The sequence below is a fragment of the Halichoeres trimaculatus genome, unplaced genomic scaffold (assembly GCF_033239565.1).
Source record: "Halichoeres trimaculatus isolate MK-OKI-2021-1 unplaced genomic scaffold, fHalTri1.1 fHalTri1_scaffold_10, whole genome shotgun sequence".
Classification (NCBI taxonomy): domain Eukaryota; kingdom Metazoa; phylum Chordata; class Actinopteri; order Labriformes; family Labridae; genus Halichoeres; species Halichoeres trimaculatus.
In genome coordinates, this window is record NW_027437187.1 from 37347950 (window position 1) to 37362765 (window position 14816).

The window sequence follows — 14816 nt, forward strand, 5'->3', positions numbered from 1 at the left end:
TACATCTCCCCCTGCACAGACCATAAATATTTCAGTCTGAGCTTAACTTTGCTCCACACAGAGCACCACTCTCACCCACTGCTTTAACACACACACACACACACACACACACACACACACACACACACACACAGAAGTCAAGCGTTAACTCACAGGTCAAAGCGCAGGTTCTGCCTCTCCTCGAAGAAGTAGTCCAGGATGAATTTGCGGACAAAGTCGGGGTTGAGGGTGTTGTCGATGACTTCTGTTCGGCCGAACTGAAAGAGGAGAAACAGAAACGTCTGATTAGAAACACACGACTCAAACCCAGACTGACAGCTTTATATCTTATTTCTCCCTTCAACCCTGTCTCTGTCTGTCTCTGTGTGTCTCTGTTTGTCTCTGTCTGTCTCTGTTTGTCTCTGTGTGTCTCTGTTTGTCTCTGTCTGTCTCTGTTTGTCTCTGTCTCTGTTTGTCTCTGTCTCTGTTTGTCTTTTTTTGTCTCTGTCTGTCTCTGTGTGTCTCTGTTTGTCTCTGTGTGTCTCTGTTTGTCTCTGTTTGTCTCTGTGTGTCTCTGTTTGTCTCTGTGTGTCTCTGTTTGTCTCTGTGTGTTTGACTCTGTTTGACTCTGTGTGTCTCTGTTTGTCTCTGTCTGTCTCTGTGTGTCTCTGTCTCTGTTTGTCTCTGTGTGTCTCTGTGTGTCTCTGTCTGTCTCTGTGTGTCTCTGTCTGTCTCTGTTTGTCTCTGTTTGTCTCTGTTTGTCTCTGTTTATCTCTTTGTGTCTCTGTTTGTCTCTGTGTGTCTCTGTGTGTCTCTGTTTGTCTCTGTGTGTTTGACTCTGTTTGACTCTGTTTGACTCTGTTTGTCTCTGTTTGTCTCTGTGTGTCTCTGTGTGTCTCTGTTTGTCTCTGTTTGACTCTGTTTGTCTCTGTTTGTCTCTGTGTGTCTCTGTTTGTCTCTGTCTGTCTCTGTCTGTCTCTGTTTGTCTCTGTGTGTCTCTGTTTGACTCTGTTTGTCTCTGTTTGTCTCTGTGTGTCTCTGTGTGTCTCTGTGTGTCTCTGTTTGTCTCTGTGTGTCTCTGTGTGTCTCTGTTTGTCTCTGTGTGTCTCTGTTTGACTCTGTTTGTCTCTGTTTGTCTCTGTTTGACTCTGTTTGTCTCTGTTTGTCTCTGTGTGTCTCTGTGTCTCTGTTTGTCTCTGTTTGTCTCTGTGTGTCTCTGTTTGTCTCTGTCTGTCTCTGTCTGTCTCTGTTTGACTCTGTTTGTCTCTGTTTGTCTCTGTGTGTCTCTGTCTGTCTCTGTCTGTCTCTGTTTGTCTCTGTGTGTCTCTGTTTGTCTCTGTGTCTCTGTGTGTCTCTGTGTGTCTCTGTTTGTCTCTGTGTCTCTGTTTGTCTCTGTGTGTCTCTGTTTGTCTCTGTGTGTCTCTGTGTGTCTCTGTGTCTCTGTTTGTCTCTGTGTGTCTCTGTGTGTCTCTGTTTGTCTCTGTTTGTCTCTGTGTGTCTCTGTTTGTCTCTGTTTGTCTCTGTCTGTCTCTGTGTGTCTCTGTCTGTCTCTGTGTGTCTCTGTGTGTCTCCGTTTGTCTCTGTTTGTCTCTGTTTGTCTCTGTGTGTCTCTGTTTGTCTCTGTTTGTCTCTGTGTGTCTCTGTCTGTCTCTGTGTGTCTCTGTTTGTATAAGTGTCTCTGTGTGTCTCTGTTTGTCTCTGTTTGTCTCTGTTTGTCTCTGTGTGTCTCCGTTTGTCTCTGTTTGTCTCTGTTTGTCTCTGTGTGTCTCTGTTTGTCTCTGTTTGTCTCTGTCTGTCTCTGTGTGTCTCTGTGTGTCTCCGTTTGTCTCTGTTTGTCTATGTTTGTCTCTGTGTGTCTCTGTTTGACTCTGTTTGTCTCTGTGTGTCTCTGTCTGTCTCTGTTTGTCTCTGTGTGTCTCTGTGTGTCTCTGTGTGTCTCTGTTTGTCTCTGTTTGTCTCTGTGTGTCTCTGTCTGTCTCTGTGTGTCTCTGTCTGTCTCTGTGTGTCTCTGTTTGTCTCTGTTTGTCTCTGTGTGTCTCTGTTTGTCTCTGTGTGTCTCTGTTTGTCTCCGTGTGTCTCTGTGTGTCTCTGTTTGTCTCTGTGTGTCTCTGTGTGTCTTTTTGTCTCTGTTTGTCTCTGTTTGTCTCTGTTTGTCTCTGTGTGTCTCTGTTTGTCTCTGTGTGTCTGTGTGTGTCTCTGTTTGTCTCTGTTTGACTCTGTTTGTCTCTGTGTGTCTGTGTGTGTCTCTGTTTGTCTCCGTTTGTCTCTGCTTGTCTCTGTTTGACTCTGTTTGTCTCTGTTTGACTCTGTTTGTCTCTGTGTGTCTCTGTTTGTCTCCGTGTGTCTCTGTTTGTCTCTGTGTGTCTCTGTTTGACTCTGTTTGTCTCTGTTTGACTCTGTTTGTCTCTGTTTGTCTCTGTTTGACTCTGTTTGTCTCTGTGTGTCTCTGTGTGTCTCTGTGTGTCTCTGTTTGTCTCTGTGTGTCTCTGTTTGTCTCTGTGTGTCTCTGTTTGTCTCCGTGTGTCTCTGTGTGTCTCTGTTTGTCTCTGTGTGTCTCTGTGTGTCTTTTTGTCTCTGTTTGTCTCTGTTTGTCTCTGTTTGTCTCTGTGTGTCTCTGTTTGTCTCTGTGTGTCTGTGTGTGTCTCTGTTTGTCTCTGTTTGTCTCTGTTTGTCTCTGTGTGTCTGTGTGTGTCTCTGTTTGTCTCCGTTTGTCTCTGCTTGTCTCTGTTTGACTCTGTTTGTCTCTGTTTGACTCTGTTTGTCTCTGTGTGTCTCTGTTTGTCTCCGTGTGTCTCTGTTTGTCTCTGTGTGTCTCTGTTTGACTCTGTTTGTCTCTGTTTGACTCTGTTTGTCTCTGTTTGTCTCTGTTTGACTCTGTTTGTCTCTGTGTGTCTCTGTGTGTCTCTGTGTGTCTCTGTTTGTCTCTGTGTGTCTCTGTTTGTCTCTGTGTGTCTCTGTTTGTCTCTGTGTGTCTCTGTTTGTCTCTGTTCGTCTCTGTCTGTCTCTGTCTGTCTCTGTGTGTCTCTGTCTGTCTCTGTGTGTCTCTGTCTGTCTCTGTTTGTCTCTGTGTGTCTCTGTGTGTCTCTGTGTGTCTCTGTTTGTCTCTGTGTGTCTCTGTTTGTCTCTGTCTGTCTCTGTCTGTCTCTGTGTGTCTCTGTCTGTCTCTGTGTGTCTCTGTTTGTCTCTGTTTGTCTCTGTGTGTCTCTGTTTGTCTCTGTGTGTCTCTGTTTGTCTCCGTGTGTCTCTGTGTGTCTCTGTTTGTCTCTGTGTGTCTCTGTGTGTCTTTTTGTCTCTGTTTGTCTCTGTTTGTCTCTGTTTGTCTCTGTGTGTCTCTGTTTGTCTCTGTGTGTCTGTGTGTGTCTCTGTTTGTCTCTGTTTGTCTCTGTTTGTCTCTGTTTGTCTCTGTTTGTCTCTGTGTGTCTGTGTGTGTCTCTGTTTGTCTCCGTTTGTCTCTGTTTGTCTCTGTTTGACTCTGTTTGTCTCTGTGTGTCTCTGTGTGTCTCTGTTTGTCTCTGTGTGTCTCTGTTTGTCTCTGTGTGTCTCTGTTTGTCTCTGTTTGACTCTGTTTGTCTCTGTTTGTCTCTGTTTGACTCTGTTTGTCTCTGTTTGTCTCTGTTCGTCTCTGTCTGTCTCTGTGTGTCTCTGTTTGTCTCTGTGTGTCTCTGTTTGTCTCTGTTTGACTCTGTTTGTCTCTGTTTGTCTCTGTTTGACTCTGTTTGTCTCTGTGTGTCTGTGTGTCTCTGTTTGTCTCTGTCTGTCTCTGTCTCTGTCTGTCTCTGTCTCTGTGTGTCTCTGTTTGTCTCTGTGTCTCTGTTTGTCTCTGTGTGTCTCTGTTTGTCTCTGTGTGTCTTTGTCTCTGTTTGTCTCTGTTTGTCTCTATTTGTCTCTGTTTGTCTCTGTTTGTCTCTGTGTGTCTCTGTGTTTCTCTGTTTGTCTCTGTGTGTCTGTTTGTCTCTGTCTGTCTCTGTCTCTGTTTGTCTCTGTTTGACTCTGTTTGACTCTGTTTGTCTCTGTGTGTCTCTGTTTGTCTCTGTGTGTCTCTGTGTGTCTCTGTCTGTCTCTGTCTCTGTTTGTCTCTGAGGCTGGGAGCAGGATCCCTCTCCCCCTCCTTCGTCTCTGCCGGCAGCATCACCTCACTTGCCTTCCCCTCTTCACTCACCTGCTCTCGTCTCTCTGATTAGCTCCCCCGCTTACTTAGTCATGCCTCTTTCAGCAGTCCTCCTGCCACAGACTGTCCTCGTGTCACACAGCGCTCAGAGCCTGGACCTCCTCATCTCTGTTTGCTCTGTTTGCTTCCTGTCGCTGAACTTTGTCTGAGGTAAAAACTCAGAGTCCAGAGTTTGGATTCTGTGTTTTTAACCACATTCGCTGTTTTAAAGTGTGTCTGATCCAGATGTTTTTTTATCTTCACTACAACAACAAACCGACATCTGTGCGCAAAAACCTTCGGCATGGTCGCTAACTAACTAACTAATAACTCCAAAACACTGTCTGCTTTTGTTCGGCCAAACTTGAGTATCCAAGTGCCCAAACTCGGTCAACGTTGCCTCTGTTGCAGGGACAGAGCCAGGATTTCAGCCCTGAGTGGGTCAGACAAAGTTTGGTTGGGTCTTGAGCGACAAAATTTTGTAGATTATTGATTTCATTAATAAAAATATCTGACAATATATACTGTGTGTGGTTTTAAAGCAGATTTGGTTGCTTTTTTTTAACTCTAATTTGCATTTTTGCATCTTTAACTGTAAGAGCAAGGACATTAACCATGGGTTAAATAAAATAAATATAATCAATGAACTTCTACAGTCTTTTCCAAAGTAATGCTCTGATACCATCAACATGAAGCTGAATGATTTTTTTCAGCAGGCTAAAAGCCACAGCTCATTTTACAAAAACAGAGCATCTAATCCTAACAAAATGAAGTGACAACATTTTACCATACTTTTTCATATCAATTTAAAAATATAAAAATAAGAAAATGTTCAAATATTTTTGCAATTTTTGTTTTAATTTTTGAATTTAAATTGTCTGAAACTTTTGAAACTAAAAAAATAATTCCAATTTTTTAAAAGATTTTGATTTTGATTTAAAGTTTTGAATTTCAACTTTTTTTGACATTTTTTCAAATCAGGAAAATAAATCCAAATTTTCTAAACATTTTGCAAATTTTTGAAATTTTTGCAAGTTTCATTTTTTTTATTTCCGCATATGTTTGCAAATTCTAAAAAAATTCATAGTTCTTTAAAACTTGCAAAAAATGTTTTAAAAATTATTAAATTTTTATATATATATTTTTTTTAATTTATTATATCAAACATATTAATATTTTGAATTTAAAATTTAAATCTATATTATTATTTTTTATATTATGGTTTTATAATTTTTTAAATGCAACACATTTTTGCCAATTTATGAAATTTTGGCATTTTTCTTTAATTAAAAGTTTTGGAATTATTGAAAATTTGGAATTGTAATGTCTTCATTTTTGCTAATGTATAAACATTTTATAACAAATTTTTCAGGTTGTTTTCATATCTAGAAATTTGATAAAAATTAAAACACTAAGACGTCACATGTACAATTAAAAACAAACAAAAAAATCTGGTTAGGATAATTATTCACTAGATTTTTACTGTTTTGAATTTTATCTCCTTTTTTGTCTTCATTGTGAAGATAAAGTAGATTTTGAGGCTTCTGAATGACTTTAATCCAGGTGAGCTGAGGAAAAATTGTTTGTATTAAAGTAAAGGTTGCAGACCTCTGACCTAACCCTTACCCTCTTATTTAATATAAATAGTTTCTTACAGGAAGAAACACATGTGATCTCAGTAGACCTGTAGCTTCATGTAGCAACACGCTAACATGCACTTAACTCTGTCATAAGAGGGAAAACACGACGCTGCCTTTAACTACTGGACTATTTCTGAGAGGAGGCGCACGTGACGTGAACATGCAAACACAACAACAGGAGTGAATCTTTAATGTGATGAACTCAACCCAACGCGGCGCTGCACTGAGCTTCAGACGGCGTTTCAGAGACAGAGGAAACGGGCTGGGCTCTCATCAGGAAGCACATACTGTAAGCTGGCTCATAGACCACAATGCTTTGCTTCATTCTGGTTTAAGCTCCCTGGAAACAGACAGTGGTTAGCAATGATCACTCCTCCTCCTCCTCCTGCGTACTCACCTCTCTCCACTCCCTGTTGGCGATTCCTTGGGTGTACAGCACACAAACTGTTGGATGAGAGCAGGAGAATAGGGTTAGACTGACTGAAGAGTATTGAACAGAGTCTACAGCTGAGAGCGTCTCCTTCCCCTGGACCCCATCATGAAATGAAAACCTCTAATTAAATGTCACTGGAAGTTTGCCTGGCAGCACGCTGATATTTCAGAGAGGGAGAGAAGGGGGACGGGGTTATGGAGGGTCTGCGTGGGTGGAGGGATGTCCTCCTTATTGACACTGGAGCGTCTACGTTCCTGGGAGACTTTCAGTGTTTTCTGACGACGGACGGAGTGAAACACGGCGAGGCAATCAGCTGGCACTAAACTGACATTTCATTTGCTTTCCAGCAGCTTCTACTGTACTCACACACACACACACACACACACACACACACACACACACACACACACACACACACACACACACACACACACACATCCGTCACAGGGTGAGGCTCACAGCGCTGGGGACCCCCAGGACCAGACACTCAGAGGTCTGTTTTTACAGGAACCATGTTTACGTGAGGGGAATGTGAGGGGTGGAGCTGATGGAGGAGGTACACAGCGAGGAACAATGACTGAAATACGGAAAACTGTCATCAGCAGGTTATTCTAAAACAATTCAGGAAAATTCTTTGTCTTTTAAAGACGCTACGAGAAGGTTTTAATGTGACTGCCTCGCCACCTCCTGGCCTGGAGTCTCACGATCACTGTCGTGATGAGCCTTTAGCTCATGTTTTAGCCTTTAGCCTGTGTTTTAACATATGGCACATGTTTTAGCCTTTGGCCTTAGTTTTAGGTTTTACCCTGTGTTTTAGCCTTTAGCTTGTGTTTTAGCCTTTAGCTTTAGTTTAGGTTCTAACCATGTGATTTAGCCTTTAGCCTTGTGTTCTAGCCTTTAGCCTGGGTTTTGGTTCTTAGCCTGTGCTTCAGCCTTTAGCTCATGTTTTAGCCTTCAGTCTGTATTGTAGTTTGTTGCCTCATGTTTATCCTTTAGCCTTGTGTTTTAGCCTTTAGCTTGTGTTTTAGCCTATGGCTTTAGTTTTACTTCTTAGCGTGTGTTTTAGTGTATAGCTTGCTTATGTTTTAGCCATAGTTTACGATTCTTAGCCTGTGTTTTAGCCTTTAGCTTGCTCACTTTTTAGCCTTTAGCCTTAGTTTTAGTTCTTAACATGTGTTTTAACCTTAAACTTGTGTTTTAGCCTTTAGCCTTAATTTTCACTCTAAGCCTTGTGCTTTAGCCTTTAGCTCGTGTTTTAGCCTTTAGCCTTAATTTTCACTCTAAGCCTTGTGCTTTAGCCTTTAGCTCGTGTTTTAGCCTTTAGCCTTAATTTTCACTCTAAGCCTTGTGCTTTAGCCTTTAGCTCGTGTTTTAGCCATTAACCTTAATTTTCACTCTAAGCCTTGTGCTTTAGCCTTTAACCTGGGTTTTAACACTGAGTGTGCAGCACGGAGCAGACACTTTTTGTGCGAGTGTCCAAAGTAAACAAAAATTCTGTTATTCACATGATTCATCACACAGAGATCACCATGACGACAATGTGATGAACAATTCCTGGCTTCAAATTGTGTCCACACAGTGTAAATGACTTCCTCTACTCTACGCTGCCCCCTGCAGTTTTGGAACGGATGCCAACAGATGCTGCAAAAGCCACAAACGTTTTCTTGAGCTGATTTCGAGTGTCTCATTTTCATGCCGAAACCATAACCCAGCTTTTATATCAACTCTTGGACTCAGAAGAAGTTAAGTTTGTATTTTGTTTTGGAAGCTGAAGCTTGGAAAGTAGATGAAACTCACTGATGGGTCTAAATCACGTTTTCTGAAAACCGTGAATGCAGGTTTATTTTTAGGCGGACATCTGACTTCCTGTCCTGACCTCCTGTTTCTGTGCAGAATGAAAGAGCAGAACTTTGACGAAAGCGTTTAACAAATCATCCCTGAGTCGAGAGGTCGCCGGAGTCAGGAGGTGAAAACGTTTAGCATAAAAGGCGGGAAAGGAAAGGTCCTGTCAGATGGGTCCAGATGATCTTCTGACTCCTGCACGCCGAGGCCGAACCCTCTCCACCTTTACACGCATCACCATTAATTAGTGAATTAATTCAGCGCACATCAACGCCCGAGCTAATGTACGAGCCGAGCGGCGGCGACGGAGGAGTCATTAGGAGGAATCAGGCAGGTTGGAGATAAATGTCACTTCTCTCTGGGATCCTGTTTAGCTCAAAAACACTTTTTCCAACATTTTGCAGAAAGATGATGTTTTTTCTGTTTCTCTCGCAGCAGTCTGCTAAATGTCACGCTGCGTCCCGGCGCCAACACAAAGAACAAACGTCCTAATTATCGGGCTGCTGGTGCGGCGGCAGGAGTGCTCACACTCGCTGTGTTTTGGCCACGCTGTCAGTGTGCATACGTCGCTGGCGCTGCGCGGCGTGGAGGAGCGAGTAGCAGCGAGGCTCAGCCGCGCCCACAGCCCGTCCTTTAATCCAACGTCGCAGCGCAGGATCACACATGGTTTCTGCGTTTGAGATACATCAATCACACACGGCTGCAAACGACGATGCGCCCTCGCCACCCTGACCGCCTTTTCCAATCGGCTAAAGCATCATGATCAAAACACACGACCACGCCACCGCGCCGCAAGAACAAGCGTTTCACAGAAACAGGAAGAAAACACCAACACGGGGTTTGTTGTCCGGCTCTATAAGCTAATATGAGTATGGTGCGTGAGCCTGCCGGGGGCCCTGCATGTGTGTGTGAGTGTGTGTGTGTGTGTGTGAGTGTGTGTGTGTGCGGCTCTGCTCAGGCGCTCTAATGCTGTGTGACTGGGGCCAGTGCTGTCAGCAGAGCAGAGACATGGACGCAGCACAAGTGCCTCCTTGCATAAACGTTGCGGCGGGCAGGGATGCTCGTCTCTCCTCTCCCACCTCCTGACACTTAAAGGTCCGACCCTCTCCTCCTGAGAGCTCATCAATTATGGGTTCACACACGCCGCGGCCCACGCTGCAGAGCACCACCGCCGGGTTGGCTGAGCGGCGCCCAGGTGGCGAAGTGGGAAGCTGAATATTTAGGGAATACTGCAAGGTCGAGCTGAAAAAAGCTGCATGCTAACCAAACGGTAAAAGAGAAGACACACATTTCCACTTCACCTTTTCATCATAACTCAGAGGATTTTCCTGCCGTCGGGTTTATTTTTAGAGCTTTTAACGGACAGGACTGTCACAGGCTGTTACAGGAAACAAAGCAGGCGGGAAGGACTTTCAGACGGAGCGAGCGCGAGAGGATGAGCTCCTCAGTCAGGATGGGTGAAATAAAAAGTAGCATAAAACGTCAAATTTCACAGGAATAATTCTGCTCAGTCGTCTCCTCTGGGCCTCTTTACACGTGTGTCAGTGTCTGTGTCTGCCTCAACCCCCTCCTCTGCCTGGATGTTGATGTTTTGGTTGTGTCAGGACGTTTCTGTGAGGGGAGTAAGCGTGGTTGACTCAGCCAATTACAGCGTGTCTAGTGTGCAAGTGACTTTGCGAGTTGATGCTAGCTACGATAGCGGGTGTAGCACTGGGGAAGAAAAACAACAAAAGTGAAATGAAACTCCAAACAGATAAAGCTTTTTCCTAAACGGGGGTAAAGCTTAGCGAGTTAGCTTTCTGCTAACCAGGTATGTGTCAAATACCTGTGGTTTGCTTGTGCTAACATGCTAAGTCAGGTGCACGGCTCCAGAGTCTCTCCCATGTAGAAACGTGATGCTACAGGTGGTTTCTGGGCTATAGAGTGTGTTCATGTAGTCACAGTCAGAGGCTGTGGGTGTGCTGCAGCTGGCACTGAGCCAAGGAGGTGGAACCCAGAATAAATGTTGTGTTTACCAACAAGTAACTAAAACTCCTGTAGATTCTGCTTTTAAATTAATGGATTTATCAGGGTTTGATAATGTGAGAGTTAAAAAAAAAACAGAGGACACAAGACTGGATTGTAGTGCTGACATGGAGCAGAAAAGACAAAAACACTTCAGAATCCAGCTGTGAGGACTTTCTAAGTGATTGTAAATAAAAAAAAATCTACCTTCAAAATCAGGTGCCTGTAAACTTTACTTTCACAGGAGCCATTTTTCCTCAGCTCAGCTGGATTAAAGTCATTCAGGAGACACAAAATCTACTTTATCTTCACAGTAATTACCAAAAAGTGTATAAAATTCTAAACAAAGCAAAAATCTAGTGAACAATTATCTATCTCAGAAGATTTTGTCTTTATAAATTTGTACTTGTGATGTGGTAGTTTTTTGAATTTCAATAAAATTTTCATTTATTTTTTAAAAATTCAAAATTTGTGGTGACATATACTTTATAAATTTGCAAGGATCATGAAAATTTTACTGTATCTTCACAATTAAGACAAAAAATGTATAAAATTCAAGGAAAGTTATAAATCAGTGAATAATTATATGCAAGAAATGTTTTTAATTGTATTAAATATTACATTTAATGTCTAATAATAAATTCATTTTTATTAAATTTGCATAAAACAAAAACTTTTTTTTTTTTTAATGTATTTTTTTTTGGAAATTTTAGAAAAGTAGAAAAAAAATAAAAAATTTTGAAACTTAAAAAATTGCAAAATTTGGGGGAATTTTTATGGAATTTGTGTAAATTAAAAATACCTACAAAACTTCAAAATGTTTTAAAATGTTTCAGCAATTTTTTAGAAAAAAAATCAAATGTAATTTATTTGCAAAATCAATAAAATAGAATTAAAAGTCCAAAAAAAAAATTTTCAAATTTTTTTAAAATTTGCAGAATATTTAAAATATTTTTCAAACAGTTTGTTAAATTTAAAGAAAATGAAAAATTGATGTATTGCAAAAAAACAAAAAAATCAAAATCTTTGAAAAAATACTTTTTGAATGATAATATGTCTGTCCAGAGGTGTGGGCAGAAGGTGGCCAGTGCTTGTTCCTGCCGATAATCCCTGAATCTGGCTGGCTGGTTTTTGGTACCCAGGAAGCACTGAGGTAAAAACTTCAGCATAGGAGAAGTCTGGTGAGACCAGGGAGCTGGATTTTTTAGTCAAAGAAATTCTGGCAAACTATCTGGTGACTCTGACGGGGAAAACGGTCGTTTGTTTGCACCGTTTAGGAGTGGGGAGCTGATGACCTCAGCTGAGAGCACAGTCAGGAAGTGAAAGCAACACTTGGAGGATCTCCTCAGTTTCACCAACAAGCAGTAGACTGAGGGAGCAGAGCCAGAGGACGTGGGATCCATGGACGATAACAGTCAGTAAACACGTCAAACAGAGCAGCTGGGCCTTGGTCATCTTTAAAGGATCAGGTGAAAAAAGTTTGTAGACCCCTGAAGCGTCTAACCAACACACTTCATAAAAACTGTGTTTGTGATTAATCCAGAGCTGATGAACCGTGTCTGCTGCGTCTGATAACTGATCCAAACACAAACCTGGACAATCCCTTAACTCTGCGACTTATCGGAGCGGAGCTCTCGTTGTTCTCTCGATGACACGGCAGACAGGATAACGCTTTGTCTGACAATCCCTTTGATCCGCGGCGTGTGTCCTGTGTGTGTGTTTGATCAGGCCTTCATCTGGATTATCATGTTCAGTCTGATGACGGCAGGCGTAAACAAGATTGGGAATCAAAAGCCTGTTTTGTGAATCTGGCTCTTTTTGATACGCTGTGCTGCGAGTGCGTTTCAGGCGCCATCAAAAAGAGAATTAAGGTCTAACACCTGGTCCTGGTGTTTACGTGTTGGCTTAACGCCGAGCGATCCGGACTCCAAACGAGGAGTTAGCTCCTGAAAACAACACGCAGGGATTCTCCATCCAGACAAACGTCTACGTGATGCAGCCAGAGCCTTTAAAACCACCAGACCAGCCGCCAAATGAGCCCCTGCTGTCAAGACAGTGAGGATTGTGTGTGTGTGCGAGTGTGTGTGTGTGTAGGAGGGTGGCTGCTGTGTGTGTGAGGATGATCTGGTTCCCCTCACTCACATCGGAAGCAGAGAGCGGTGACGAATACGACCCCTGACATATGCAAATGTCTACTGATTCACACAGGAGAGGCAGAGCACGTGTGCCACTGTGTGTGTGTGTGTGTGTGTGTGTGTGTGTGTGTGTGTGTGTGTGTGTGTGTGTGTGTGTGTGTGTGTGTGTGTGTGTGTGCAGGGAGAGCAAGCTGGTGTTTGTACAGTTAAAACCAGGCTGCATGTGGTGAAAGCTGGAAGATCATTTCTGTTTGTCAGCAGATTAATAACGTGCACGTCTGTCAGCTGATGTGTGATTTCTTCCAGAGGGTATTGATGATTAAAGACACTGACACTAAATAAAATCCTGTGTTAACATTTAGTTGAACTAAATCTTCATCCCATCTGTCAATAAAGCCTGCCACCGCTCTACTTCACCTCCTACAACATCAACAGCCCACCAACTTTCCATGCACCTGTGGCTAACCTCAAGTTTTACAGCCCTGGGAAGATAACTACATCTACAAAAAGACTCATCTAGAAGAAAACACTGATTTTAATTCTGTCTGGATGGATTCATTTCACTGACAACGTGCTGGATTAATATACATGATTGATATGTGATTGATTTGCTTTTTCTTCATATCGCTTTGAATTTTTTGCTATTTTTTAATTTGAATTTTAGATTTTTTTTTATTATTTTTTTTGAAAATGTTGCAAACTTATTTAAATTAAAAATAAATATTTATTTGCAATAAAGTAAGATTTTTTTTTTAAAAAGTGAGGTTATTAAATTCAAATTTTAATAATTTTTTAATATATAATTTTTAAAATACCAAAAATTCCACAAAAATGTAATAATTATTTGGCAAATATAAAAATTTTGAAGTATACAGAAATTGTCTTAAATTTTTCAAATTTTGGAAGAATTTTTCCTTTTTTTAAAATTTTAGAATAAAAAATTCAGCAATTGAAAAATTAAAAAAAAAAATTGCATGATTATGATGATAGTTACAGTTTTTTTTCTTTGAAAAGTAAGGTTTTTTAAATTTTGAAAATTCTTTAATTTATACTTTCTACTTTATAATTTTTGAAATTTTAAAAGTTCCCCCCAAAAAATTAAAAAATGTCTTTGGCAATAATACAAATTTTGAAGTTTGAAGAAATTGTCTTTAAGTTTGAAAAATTTGGGGGGGGATTTTTTGCAGTTTTTTAAATGTTTAAAAATTATTTTAAAATGTTGGTTATAGTTTTTTTAAGTCATTTTTTTTTTTTTTTGGAAATTTCAAAATTCCACAATAATTTTCTTACAAATTTTAACATTTATAAAGTTTTACAAATTTTCTTAAAGTTTAAAAGTTTTGAATTTTTTTGGCAAATTTTGAGAAATGTTAACGTAAAAAATATGCAAATTAATTAAAAATGTTAATAAAAAACAAAAGATTTCATATGTACATTTTCATTCATTTCAAAACATTTCAGGCTGATTATTATTCACTAGATTTAACTATCTATAGTTTTTTGTCCACTTTTTGTCTTTATTGTATAGATAAAGTAGATTTGGTGTCTCCTGACTGACTTTAATCCAGGTGAGCTGAGGAAAAATGGCTCCTATGACAGTGAAGATTGCAGATCTCTGGTGTCTGTGTTACTGTATGTGTGTGTGAGTGTGTGTGTTTCTGTGTGTGTGTGTGTGTGATGGAGATGAGCTTACTTGGATCAGACTTGGAGAAGGTGTCTCTATCCAGCAAGTTTCTGAAAAAGAAGAGCACAGAGGAGCACATTAGCTTTAATTGCGCCGCTCCCCGACTTTAACAGAGAAAGTGGAGCACGGCGGTTATTGCATCACTTAAACTCGCCTAATTAGCTCCCTCTTTCACTCTGACAACTTGTTTCTCCGTAATCCTCCCCTGAGTTGATGAACAAAAGCCATTTCATCCCGTCATCAAGGCAGCGACATTAAACAGACGATAAAACCCGGCTCAAAACGAGCCCATTTATATTTCAAGCAGGGAGCAAACAGCGGCAGAGAGAGAGGACCTATTTTTCACTTTTCCTGCGCTCCCTGGACGCCGGCAACGACAGCAACGACAGCACAGGCTGCCATCAAATTTACATGACACTCCAGTCTCCGCTCTCTGCACAAGGGGCGGGAAAAATGCAGCAAAGAGCCCATCACCGAACAGATGCTCGGCTCCACCACGAGCTGCTCTGCACAGAAACAGCTCTGGAGGAATTAAAAATGCACAAACGACACGTCCCCGCCGCCGCTGCTGCTGCAGCTGCAGTTTGGGACGCCACAGGAAGGCTCAGGCTCAGGAAGGGAGACCCGGCCTGTTACGTCAGGTCTCAGGCCTCCGTGTGTCATGGTCTTGAGGAGTCCAGGTCTCAGGGGGGAGGCAGTCAGGAGGCTGACAGCACCCAGAGGAGACGGCGTGAACCCTTCACTGTCCCGCTCGGCGTGTTCTGCTGCCAAGTCTTACATTAAAAGCCCATAAAGCTTTCATGGAGCGCGCCCGGAGGACCAGATAATACCAGAGCCTCAGGAAGTGCAGCGAGCAGCAGCACTTCATGAAGTGACCATCAGACCTGATCCTGTCCCAGAAACACCTGCACACCAGCTCTGATCCCCTGAAACCCTGCGTGTGTGTGTGTGT

General features: G+C 41.7%; 1 pseudogene; it reads right to left on the reverse strand.

The window, feature by feature from the left end:
• Positions 1-14816, reverse strand: part of LOC141796310 (copine-8-like) — a 149103-nt pseudogene that overhangs the window by 106669 nt on the left and 27618 nt on the right.